Genomic DNA, 13,742 nt, shown 5'->3' with positions numbered 1-13,742 from the left:
ATTTCAAGCATTATGATAACCCCAAACTTGAACCCCACTGTGATCATACACTAAAGTACGGTGGCGTTCCAAAGGGAAAGACAAAGAGCAAAAAGAGTCGCCAACAAGTTTTAAGGAACTTGTACCCAAAAGACAATCCAAAGGACCGTCAACTACTCCATAAGGTCTTGAACCAAACAGGGTCCGGGGATGAGGGTACGAATCCAATCTACAAAAGAAAGGACCCGCCCTATAAAAATAGGCCTCTACTTTGTTCTGCTCGTATTCATGCGCGCTTTTCGAATAACATACAAACATTATATTAAACCTACCCTGTTTATCTATGTTGGTTGAATATTAATGCACAAATAATACTATTATTGGCGATCACTTGAATTAAAATCACATTAGCCTAAACCAAATTATTAATTATCTTATTAAGCGTGATTTCAAGTACAAATTCCCTTTAACAATCATAAAAGGTGTGATCAAGCAATAACAATAAAACAATATAAAGCAACATAAGAATAAACAATATTAAATAATAACGATGATGATAATAGCATGATAAGGCATAATAAAGCTTGATAATAATAGCAAGATCCTAGGCATGATACTAACAAGATTAATAACCAATCCTAGCATGTCACTAACAATAAAGATCAAAGCTTTAAACCTAACATGGTACTAACATGCTAATATAATATTAGAAAGAATTAAAGGCACCCTAAACATGATACTAGAAAGCATTAAATAACATCCTAACATGATACTAGGAATATTAAACAATAATAAGCATGCAATCTACATTATGAAAGAAATAGGGAGTAAGCTAATCTACTTACTTTGAAGCCTCGTACCTCTTTCTAATAACAAAATACACAAGTTAGTAAACTTCAATGAAAATAAATAAAGAATAATCAAAGAATTAAATTGAAATCAAATTAAATAAAGTTTAGACTAGTTTTGGACCAAACCCTCAGAAAATATCAAACCTTGCACGTCTAGGGCGAAGGCAACTTCGAACTTGGCTAGATGACTCTAAGTCTAATGTATGCGGAATATTGTAAAACTAGAAAAGAGAGAAAGAAAGCATAAAGTGCTCAAGAGAGAAAAGAGAATTAATTGTGGATAATTGATAATTGATGATTCTGAAAACAGGAATCCGGACGCTATTTATAATGAAAATAATCCGGAAAAACACGGAATTTGATAAGGAATAAAACTCCACGCTGTCGCCAGGAATGGACTCTGTCGCGATGCGACAATGTCTGTCGCGAGGCGACAGGGTCTGTCGCGAGGCGACAGGGTCTGTCGCGAGGCGACAGGGTCTGTCGCGTGGCGACAGACTTGTCGTCTGGCGACAGCCTGTATAAGCGCGTTTTTATCTTTACACGGAATCCGATCTTTAATCAACTTGATCTACGGAATCCGTACAGAAGATAAAATACGTATTTAAGATAATAAAACAATATTTTATTCCAAATAAAAAAACCTTTAAAGATAATTAATTATTAATCCTATCAATATTAGAATTAAAAAGAACTTTCTAGAAACTTCTAGAAAACTATAATTAATCTTAATGACTTTAGGAATAACAATTAATATTGGGCCCTTCTCTAGATCATTGGGCCGTATTAAAATAAAGCACCGGGCCCAGTTTAGTATTTTGGCCATAACTTCCTCAATATTCATCGGAATTGGGCTTATAATATATCGTTGGAAAGGTCTTTTCAAGCCCCATCCAACTACACTATTATTGGACCCTTATCAAGGACCAAAATAAACTGAAATGGACATTTTCAAATAAATAAAGCCATTTTCAAAAACAGAGAGAAAAGAAATAAATTAAAACTAAACCGCGACACTCGACTTTCGAATCACTTTCACCTAATTCGATTATGACACGACGCACAAGGCATTCATCACTGGGTTTGGTTTTGGGGAGACACAAATGGGTGTCTACAGAAGCCCCCACTTTGACTGAGTTTGAAGAAACTTATGTTTCGAAAAACGAGAGTCAAAGTATCGATAGGGACGGAGAATGATTCAAAATAATCTGCAATTCCAAATCATTCTTATAACGCCGATACCTGCAAAACAATCATTAGTTAAACAGATAAAAGAGTTAAGAAACGCGTATCTTGCACCGCCGAGCACACGTCTCTGAACGTAACCATTTTGCTGCATTTGTTGTTAGAGCGGTTCGTGATGAGGCGGTCTTCGACGACATTCGCTAAGATTGTGAAAGTTGTCACCATGATTCAAGGAAAAGCTCGAGATGTAGCAGCAATGATAGACAGCGTTCCCTAGGATGTGGAGAGTTGTCAAAAATCTTGGAGATGGCGAAGTAAGGTCACCTTCGACGGTCCCTCAAGGTAAAGAAGAGATTGTCTATAGCGGCGACATACTGCCGTGGCGACGTATGGCCACACCTAGAAGATGACGACATACAGTTATTTTCGATGATGTTCCCGAAATACTGTGGAGGATTATCACCAAGAATATTGAAGACGGCGACATATGGTTATCTTCAAGGATGGCGTTCACGAGGCACGGTGGAGGTTGTCATAAACAATATACGATGCAACAGCAAAACGGTTACTTTCAGAGACGTGTGCTCGACGGTGCAAGATACGCGTTTCTTAACTCTTTTATCTGTTTTAACTAATGATTAGTTTGCAGGTATCGGCGTTATAAGAATGATTTGGAATTGCAGAACATTTTGAATCATTCTCCGTCCCTATCGATACTTTGACTCTCGTTTTTCGAAACATAAGTTTCTTCAAACTCAGTCAAAGTGGGGGCTTCTGTAGACACCCATTTGTGTCTCCCCAAAACCAAACCCAGTGATGAATGCCTTGTGCGTCGAAACATAATCGAATTAGGTGAAAGTGATTCGAAAGTCAAGTGTCGCGGTTTAGTTTTAATTAATTTCTTTTCTCTCTGTTTTTGAAAATGGCTTTATTTATTTGAAAATATCCATTTCAGTTTATTTTGGTCCTTGATAAGGGTCCAATAATAGTGTAGTTGGATGGGGCTTGAAAAGACCTTTCCAACGATATATTATAAGCCCAATTCCGATGAATATTGAGGAAGTTATGGCCAAAATACTAAACTGGGCCCGGTGCTTTATTTTAATACGGCCCAATGATCTAGAGGAGGGCCCAATATTAATTGTTATTCCTAAAGTTATTAGGATTAATTATAGTTTTCTAGAAGTTTCTAGAAAGTTCTTTTTAATTCTAATATTGATAGGATTAATAATTAATTATCTTTAAAGGTTTTTTTTATTTGGAATAAAATATTGTTTTATTATCTTAAATACGTATTTTATCTTCTGTACGGATTCCGTAGATCAAGTTGATTAAAGATCGGATTCCGTGTAAAGATAAAAACGCGCTTATACAGGCTGTCGCCAGACGACAAGTCTGTCGCCGCGCGACAGACTCTGTCGCCGCGCGACAGACCCTGTCGCCTCGCGACAGACATTGTCGCGTCGCGACAGAGTCCATTCCTGGCGACAGCGTGGAGTTTTATTCCTTATCAAATTCCGTGTTTTTCCGGATTATTTTCATTATAAATAGCGTCCAGATTCCTGTTTTCAGAATCATCAATTCTCTCAATCAACTTTCAGGATCAATTATCAATTATCCACAATTAATTCTCTTTTCTCTCTTGAGCACTTTATGCTTTCTTTCTCTCTTTTCTAGTTTTACAATATTCCGCATACACTAGACTTAGAGTCTCTTAGCCAAGTTTGAAGTTGCCTTCGCCCTAGACGTGCAAGGTTGATAATTTCTGAGGGTTTGGTCCAAAACTAGTCAAAACTTTATTTAATTTGATTTCAATTTAATTCTTTGATTATTCTTTATTATTTTCATTGAAGTTTACTAACTTGTGTATTTTGTTATTAGAAAGAGGTACGAGGCTTCAAAGTAAGTAGATTAGCTTACTTCCTATTTCTTTCACAATGTAGATTGCATGCTTATTATTGTTTAATATTCCTAGTATCATGTTAGGATGTTATTTTATGCTTTCTAGAATCATGTTTAGGGTGCCTCTTATCTTTTCTAATATCATGATATCATGTTAGTACCATGTTAGGTTTAAAGCTTTGATCTTTATTGCTTAGTGACATGCTAGGGTTTGTTATTAATCTTGTTAGTATCATGCCTAGGATCTTGCTATTATTATCAAGCTTTATTATGCCTTATCATGCTATCATCGTTATTGTTATTTTGTTTATTCTTATGTTGCTTGATATTATATTATTATTGTTATTGCTTGATCACGCCTTTTATGCAGGTTTAAAGGGAATTTGTACTTGAAATCACGCTTAATAAGATAATTAATAATTTGGTTTAGGCTAATGTGATTTTAATTCAAGTGATCGCCAATAATAGTATTATTTGTGCATTAATTTCAACCAACATAGATTAAACAGGGTAGGATCAATATAATGTTTGTATGTTATTCGAAAAGCGCGCATGAATACGAGCAGAACAAAGTGGAGGCCTATTTTTATAGGGCGGGTCCTTTCTTTTGTAGATTGGATTCGTACCCTCATCCCCGGACCCTATTTGGTTCAAGACCTTATGGAGTAGTTGATGGTCCTTTTGGATTTTCTTTTGGGTTTACAAGTTCCTAAAACTTGTTGGCGACTCTTTTTTTGCTCTTTGTCTTTCCCTTTGGAACGCCACCGTACTTTAGTGTATGATCACAGTGGGGTTCAAGTTTGGGGTTATCATAACGCTTGAAATATTCCCTACAGTTTTTGGCGACTCCACTGGGGAGGATTTCTATTTATATTCCTGAAATTTATTAAATTTTGGCAATTATTTAGAATGAGCGGATGAGACTCGAAAAATTCTAAGTATTTCATGTGCGTGATTTGATTAACATTATTGTCATATGCATTAAAAGGTCCTCATGGGAGTACCCCATGAGTCAATCCATAGGAATTTTACACGTAGGAAATTTGGGAAATATCTTTCATGACTAGAATCGAAAAGATAATACGAAATCTGGAAAATTCGAAGAACACAGAAACTTGCCAAGGCATGTAGGAACTAGCGTCTAGAAAACAGGGCTTGTCGCCCGTAAAAAGTTTCTGTCGCCTGGCGACAGTTCTGTCGCTTGGCGACAGGGACTTTTTTGCGGCGACAGTCCCTGTAGTCTGGCGCCAAGTTCTTCCAATACCGAGCCAGGGTTCTGTCTTCTTGCTTTGACCTTTTCTAGTGTTGTTGGCTCGATTTTGCTTATTGATTGAGTCGTTTTCTCACTTTTCTGAAACCCATATGTGTTCTACATATGGATATAACCCTCTGGGGGTTCCTGCTTCGCCTGCCCAATGGAGTATTCCACTATTTTGTGCAAAGCTCAGATTTGGGGACGTGTAAGTTTTGTGAATCCATCCAACCATGGCGTCGAGTCCGATCTCCTATCGCACTCGCGGAATCTTGTCCATTCGCTCCAACCCTCTTGGCAGGCTTGTGTGCAATGCATGTGGATTCTTAACCATGGACCTTTTTGACTTAACCCATATCCTCGAACTTTAGAGAACTAGAGCCATGGTTAGGTTGCAAACTCATCTTGTGACTATGTGAACTATGTGTACTTTTTGCGTGTATATATTATATGTGCGCTAACCGTTTGTTTGACTTGTGTTCAAAACTAATAAATTGACTAATGACTAAAAGGACTTTGTCTAAGTAATTAATTAATTAATCTTGAATTAATTAAAGGCTAATAATTTAATCAATTCGACTTAGTACGACTTTAGGTATGTCCATTTAGAGTAAAATTACTGGAAACAGTCCAGATTAATGTTCCAGCAATGGCGCAGGAGTTTGGACCGTGGCGCTGCAGTTTAGTGTCTGTCGCCTGGCGACAATTTTGTCGTCTGGCGACAGGCTCTAAACAGTGGCGACAGTCCTGTTGTTTTAGCGACAGTCCAGTTCTCTTGCTCGAGTCATCACGACGAGTCTAATTCACAGTCTACTAATCAGTTTATCAATTTATTAATGGCTCAAACCATGTTAAGTCTTTAATTGTGTTTAGGCACTTAAAGTCCAATGATCATACACTAAGAGTCAAAGACTTTGTTTAATTAATTAATTAATTAATTTGAATTAAAAAAAAAGCCTAAAATCGAGTCATAGTTCCTTTTAGTCAACCTGGATTTTTATTCCCGTATACTGCACATGCATCAACTTGTTTTGGTCATAGCCGGAGTTCTAGGAAGAACCACGAGTCGTATAACCTATGGATCTGTAGCCCCGAGTTTTATCTTTAATTTGGCGTTTGTTTCGTCCCAATCAGAATCACAGATTAAAAGTTATGACTAAAATACCACAGCCTGTCCGGTTTAATGCACATACGTGAAGTCTTAATTTAGTCTTTGCTTAAGTCTAGTCACATAGTCTAGCCACATGGTCATGACACAAGTCTTAACATGTCACCTACACTCATTAGTATTAGCACACACTTTGTACATGTTACCATGACCATGTCTTAGGATCATGCATGAGTCGATTTTTCCGTCATTTGAGTGGGGGTCCATTCTATTCCTATTTCTTCATCTACATCTTCTTCCTATTCTCCACATACTTTCTTCCATATTCTTCCATCCACATCATCTTTCCACTCTCCACATACTTTCTTCCATATTCTTCCATCCATCATCTTCCTACTCTCCACATACTTTCTCCACACATATCATTCCCTTCATTCTTTCATGATCTCTTCCCATCTATGCATGTTGAATCGAGTTCGAGTCATGTGATTGACAATAATAATAATAAAAAAAAAAGGAGTAATGATGAGACAAAACACAAGGCAAGCTTCTCACTAAGATTTCATGCTTTCTTCTTCTTTTTTCAAACCTTTCCCCAATAAGTCTAGCATAGGCACCCTTTGTCTACCTTAGATTTATTACATAGGTTTTTTCTTTTTCCCCTTTTAATAAAATGAGCATTTTAATTCCTTGCATATGATCATTGCATTAAAAAAAAAAACGCCGAATTAAGCACAAGGTATACCAATGATTTGAGGCACCCCTTGTAACCATATCATATTACCTTTCACCCTTCAAATACATAATCCTTTTTTTGATAAACCACTTTGAGCCTCGTCTAACGATAGACCTTTCATTTTTTCAACCCACATCTACTAACCTTGGGATGGGATGGTGTGTAACTTATACAAGTTCCAAATATGAAAGCTTGAGTGATCTCAAAAAAAAAAAAAAAAAAAAAAAAATGTAAATGAATAAAAGTGTACAAAAGGGCAAGTGTTCCAATGTCTTTGATATAAAAATATCTTTGATAAGAACATGTCTCAGATTGCGTCTCTTATCGAGTGCTCGGTACCGTGCCTGAGAAACATGAATGCCAAGTGAGTGATAGACCGCATGATCGGGATTGCCCACACTTACAAAAATAAAAAAATGCAAAAGCAAAAAAAGATAGAGCAAAAAATAAACAAAAAAAGAAAGAAAGCTCAAAAGTGAAAAAAAAACCTCAAGCATAAAAATACAAAGTTTCAAATTAAAAGCAAGGTTGCACACCTTGGGGGCTTATTTAGGGTCTTGAGCCTTTATCCCCTTCTTCTCTAACCTTTAGCCTAACCACGTTACAACCCTTAAAAAGACCTTTTTGAGGTATACACACACTTGTGCGAGGTTCGGCTAGAGCTACGTTTGGCCTGATTCCTAACGGATACGTAGGCAATCTCACATTGAGGTGCGGCCATAATAAAAATGCATTCATTTTCACATTCACACACTTACACCATGATCATATCAAGGGATTTCCAATGCTCATCCCTATTTACTTAGAGCTAGACTTAGGGGCTTGATCCTTACATCATTAGCCTACCTAGCCTAAGAGTCATCATTATTTGACTCTTATCAAATAATACTTTTTTATACCCTTAGCCTTTGCAGCCTAACCTTAGTGTCACTTTCACACACATCACGGATACATGACCAAATAGATTCCCAATTAGGAACCCTTTGTCATGAAGTCTTAACATAATGTTGAAGCATGCTTTGTCATATTAACATCACTCATCGCTTATAATCATCATTGTATCAAAGTATGAAGTACTTAGCCTCCGCGCCTAAGTTACCCAAATACTTTCATAATCGAGTCAACTAAGATAGTTTAGGATGGATTAATCCTTGCACCTTGAGGGATAGTATCAAATGCATATACTTGATTAAGCTCATTCAACATGCACCATTAAACACTTCGATTCTTTTTCACGTCTTTCTTTTTCGGGAGAAAGTCGGTACCCTCCACAAAAATGACGAAAATCGAAAATTTTTGCTTTTTTGCATTTTCAAGTCGCACTTCACACACGAGTCATTGAGTCATGTCGTGTCATATCACATCGAGTGGAGTCTAACACATGTGTCAAACGATTTGAGTTAAGTCATGTCAAATCAATGAGTCAAGCAACACTAAGCCTTAGGTCAACCCTAAGATAATAAAAGATGAGCAAAGTCCTATAGTCTAAAATATAGATGCAGGTACATTCCAGCGAGCAAGAATGTTTCCGGATTTTTTCGAAAAACCGCGAGTATAGATGTATGAAACTTTTCCAAGATGAGAGAAGTTTGAGCAAATTATATGGAGATGAAGAGCCTTAATTTGCAAAAGATTTGAGCAGATTTGGTTGTAAGGAAACGACCAAATTAAAAGTTCGGAGCGATATCGCGGCGACAGGAACTTTTGGCTTGCGCTGGTGCAGCGACAGGTCACGTGGCTTCATGATGTGGTCATATAGACCTGGCTCAGCAATTTTGGGTTCCTTGGTAAGCCAGTTAGCCCCTATAAGCAATTTGACATGATTTAGTAGTCGGCTCGATTACAATCACAATGAGTGATCGACCTGACAAAAGATCGTCTCACTTAACTTTAAGCGCCTAAGTATTGGCTCATCGCAAGCACCAAAATAACGGTTCACAACGATTTCGATTCCTAGGATGGAAGAAGATTTGAAGATTCGAGATCACGGAGCCTTCAACAGGGGGCTTTAAGATTGAAAAGAGTCTATTGCTTGGATTTAAGAAGGACGGTTTGAGATGAAGCGACCTTCAATAGCTTTCACTATGATTGGGGAGGTTATTATTAGATTTGAGAAGAACGATTCAAGATGAAGCGTTCTTTGATAGCTTTCGCTAAGATTGTGAAGGTTATCACTTGATTTGAGAAGATAGCACGAGATGGGCAATCTTCGACAACGCCCGCTAAGATTGTGGAAGTTGTCATCAAGATTTGAGAAGAGCGGCTCGTAATAAGGCACCGAAATAATGGTTCAAGGCACCGGAATAATGGTTCAAGGCACCGAAATATTGGTTCAGTAGATGTGCCAAAGTAATGGTTCACAAAGGCAAAAAGCACCAAAGTACCGGCACAAATATAAAAGCAATGATGATATCAAGGGTCAATAGGTAGAGTGATTCTTTGGCGATGTCTCAACATAAAGGGAGATTGTTTAGCGGCGAAGTACGGTCGAGACGAGGTAGTGTCACAAACCTTGTCGTTTGGCGACAGATTTCTTTTTCATTTCTACCACTGTTGCTGCTGTTCATTGCTCGGTCTCGCTCCGAACTTTCAATTTGGTCGTTTCCTTACAACCAAATCTGCTCAAATCTTTTGGAAATTAAGGCTCTTCACCTGTGATTTACTGATCCATATAAAAAACTGGAGGGAATATTTCAAGCGTTATGATAACCCCAAACTTGAACCCCACTGTGATCATACACTAAAGTACGGTGGCGTTCCAAAGGGAAAGACAAAGAGCAAAAAAAAAGAGTCGCCAACAAGTTTTAGGAACTTGTAAACCCAAAAGACAATCCAAAAGGACCATCAACTACTCCATAAGGTCTTGAACCAAACAGGGTCCGGGGATGAGGGTACGAATCCAATCTACAAAAGAAAGGACCCGCCCTATAAAAATAGGCCTCTACTTTGTTCTGCTCGTATTCATGCACGCTTTTCGAATAACATACAAACATTATATTGATCCTACCCTGTTTATCTATGTTGGTTGAAATTAATGCACAAATAATACTATTATTGGCGATCACTTGAATTAAAATCACATTAGCCTAAACCAAATTATTAATTATCTTATTAAGCGTGATTTCAAGTACAAATTCCCTTTAAACCTGCATAAAAGGCATGATCAAGCAATAACAATAATAATATAATATCAAGCAACATAAGAATAAACAAAATAACAATAACGATGATAGCATGATAAGGCATAATAAAGCTTGATAATAATAGCAAGATCCTAGGCATGATACTAACAAGATTAATAACAAACCCTAGCATGTCACTAAGCAATAAAGATCAAAGCTTTAAACCTAACATGGTACTAACATGATATCATGATATTAGAAAAGATAAGAGGCACCCTAAACATGATTCTAGAAAGCATAAAATAACATCCTAACATGATACTAGGAATATTAAACAATAATAAGCATGCAATCTACATTGTGAAAGAAATAGGGAGTAAGCTAATCTACTTACTTTGAAGCCTCGTACCTCTTTCTAATAACAAAATACACAAGTTAGTAAACTTCAATGAAAATAAATAAAGAATAATCAAAGAATTAAATTGAAATCAAATTAAATAAAGTTTAGACTAGTTTTGGACCAAACCCTCAGAAAATATCAAACCTTGCACGTCTAGGGCGAAGGCAACTTCGAACTTGGCTAGATGACTCTAAGTCTAATGTATGCGGAATATTGTAAAACTAGAAAAGAGAGAAAGAAAGCATATAGTGCTCAAGAGAGAAAAGAGAATTAATTGTTGATGATTGATAATTGATCCTTCTGAAAACAGGAATCCGGACGCTATTTATAATGAAAATAATCCAGAAAAACACGGAATTCGATAAGGAATAAAACTCCACGCTGTCGCCAGGAATGGACTCTGTCGCGACGCGACAATGTCTGTCGTGCGGCGACAGGGTCTGTCGCGTGGCGACAGACTTGTCGTCTGGCGACAGCCTGTATAAGCGCGTTTTTATCTTTACACGGAATCCGATCTTTAATCAACTTGATCTACGGAATCCGTACAGAAGATAAGATACGTATTTAAGATAATAAAACAATATTTTATTCCAAATAAAAAAACCTTTAAAGATAATTAATTATTAATCCTATCAATATTAGAATTAAAAAGAACTTTCTAGAAACTTCTAGAAAACTATAATTAATCCTAATAACTTTAGGAATAACAATTAATATTGGGCCCTCCTCTAGATCATTGGGCCGTATTAAAATAAAGCACCGGGCCCAGTTTAGTATTTTGGCCATAACTTCCTCAATATTCATCGGAATTGGGCTTATAATATATCGTTGGAAAGGTCTCTTCGAGCCCCATCCATCTACACCATTATTGGACCCTTATCAAGGACCAAAATAAACTGAAATGGATATTTTCAAATAAATAAAGCCATTTTCAAAAACAGAGAGAAAAGAAATTAATTAAAACTAAACCGCGACACTTGACTTTCGAATCACTTTCACCTAATTCGATTATGACACGACGCACAAGGCATTCATCACTGGGTTTGGTTTTGGGGAGACACAAATGGGTGTCTACAATGCCACCTAAGATTAGTTAACGTGCCACGTAGGATTATAAATTATAGTTATATTTAATAAATAATTCAAGTGCCACATAAGCATAATTGACCAATGTGACTTTAATGGTTACATTAATTAAATACGAAATATTATCTTTTGAGATTAGAAATTTTATCTAATATTTTAAAACAAATACGGAGAAAATGATATATTACGTACAACTAATAAAATAACAAATGTATCACATAAATATGAAAAATATTTTTTTAAAATATAATAGACCGACCCGTGCATCGCACGGACTTCATCTAATTTTATATTATTTTTAACTCAAATAAAGATAAACAAGAAGACAAATAGAGGCATTGCTAAGAATACTAACTCAAAATTTAACTTTTTTTTTTATGGGCTAAAAATCGGTAAGGTTGCCTCTATGTTGTCACTAAGGCCCCGTTCTTTAGAGCTGCTCTGCTCTGCTCTGCTCTGCTTTGCTCTGCTGAAATCTGCTCTGCTTTGCTCTGCTCTGCTTTGCTCTGTTGAAATTTGCTCTGCTCTGCTTCAATTTGCTCTGCCCTGCCCTGCCCTGCTCTGCTCTGCTTAAAATTAATACTTAATATTGAATTATTATAATAATAATGTATATTTAATAAAAATAATAATAAATAATTAATACTTAATGATAATAATAATTAATATTTAATAATAATAAATAAATAAATAATATTTATTAATAATAATTAATATTTATTAATAATAATTAATATTTATTAATAATAATACTTCCTCCGTTTTCTTTTACTTGCAACACAGCCTTGTGGCACGTGTTTTGAGCTGTGGTTTATGTAATGTAAATGGACAAATTTTTCATTATAATTTTTACAAATGATACTTAACTCTATTCTAATTTTCGTGTAAAAATTATATTGATAAAATCGCTCATTTACCCTCACTAATCATCTCCTAAAACTGCGTGCTTAAAAGGTGTGTTGCAAGTAAAAGAAAACGGAGGAAGTATATAATTAATATTTAATAATAATAATATAATTAATATTTAATAATAATAATATTAATAATAATATAATTAATATTTAATAATAATAATATTAATAATAATAATATTAATAATAATATAATTAATATTTAATAATAATATATTAATAATAATATAATTAATATTTAATAATATTAATATTATTAATAATAATTAATTTTTAATAATAAAATTTAATGATTATAATAATAGTAATAGTAGTAGTAGTAGTAGTTGTAGTAATAATAATAATAATAATAATAATAATAATAATAATAATAATAATAATAATAATAATAATATTTAATATTTAATAACAATAATAAAGCATTACAATTATTATTATAGTATTAGTAGTAGTAGTAGTAATAATAATTGTAATAATAATAATAATAATAGTAATAATAACAATATTAGTAATAATAATAATTATTATTATAATAATGATAATAATAAAAATAATAATAATAATAATAATAATAATGAAATCTGCTCGGCTCTGCTTTGCTCTGCTTCAATCTGCTCTGCTCTGCTTTGCTTTGCTGAAATCTGCTCTGCTTTGCTCTGCTGAAATCTGCTCTGCTCTGCCCAGAAGCTCAAAAGAACAGGGCCTAAGTCGTGATATCATTGTTTCGATGAGTTAGCACTTTGTATTTTTGTATAGATAACAATAGGGGTGAGCAAAAATTCCGGGTACCCGGAATTGGAATTGGAACCGGTTAGGAACTGGCGGGTCCGGAACTGAAATTGGACCCGGTGGTTCCAATTCCGGGTAGTAAATTAAGGACCCGGTTATAACCAATTCCAATTCCAATTCTCAACTTTTTGGAACCGGGACCGGTTGGGTACCCGGTTACCCAATATATTATAAACTAAATAAATTTTAAATAATTAAAATATGTTGAATGCATATAATTTGTAAAATAAAAAAGTATTGTTAATACCTAACATAAATACAAATAGCTTAATGCATACATAAATATAAGTATTAAACGCTAAAAATGAACCTAATTAAAATAAGAATTGTAATTTGTATTATATTTTAACAATTACATACATAAGTGGGTACCCGGTGGTTCCAATTCCAATTCCTAAATTTTAGGACCCGGTTAAACCAA

This window comes from Chenopodium album, chromosome 20 (genome assembly GCF_948465745.1).
Source record: "Chenopodium album chromosome 20, dcCheAlbu1.1, whole genome shotgun sequence".
Taxonomy (NCBI): domain Eukaryota; kingdom Viridiplantae; phylum Streptophyta; class Magnoliopsida; order Caryophyllales; family Amaranthaceae; genus Chenopodium; species Chenopodium album.
The sequence above is the reverse complement of the archived record's forward strand: the minus strand, read 5'-3'. Positions refer to the sequence as shown.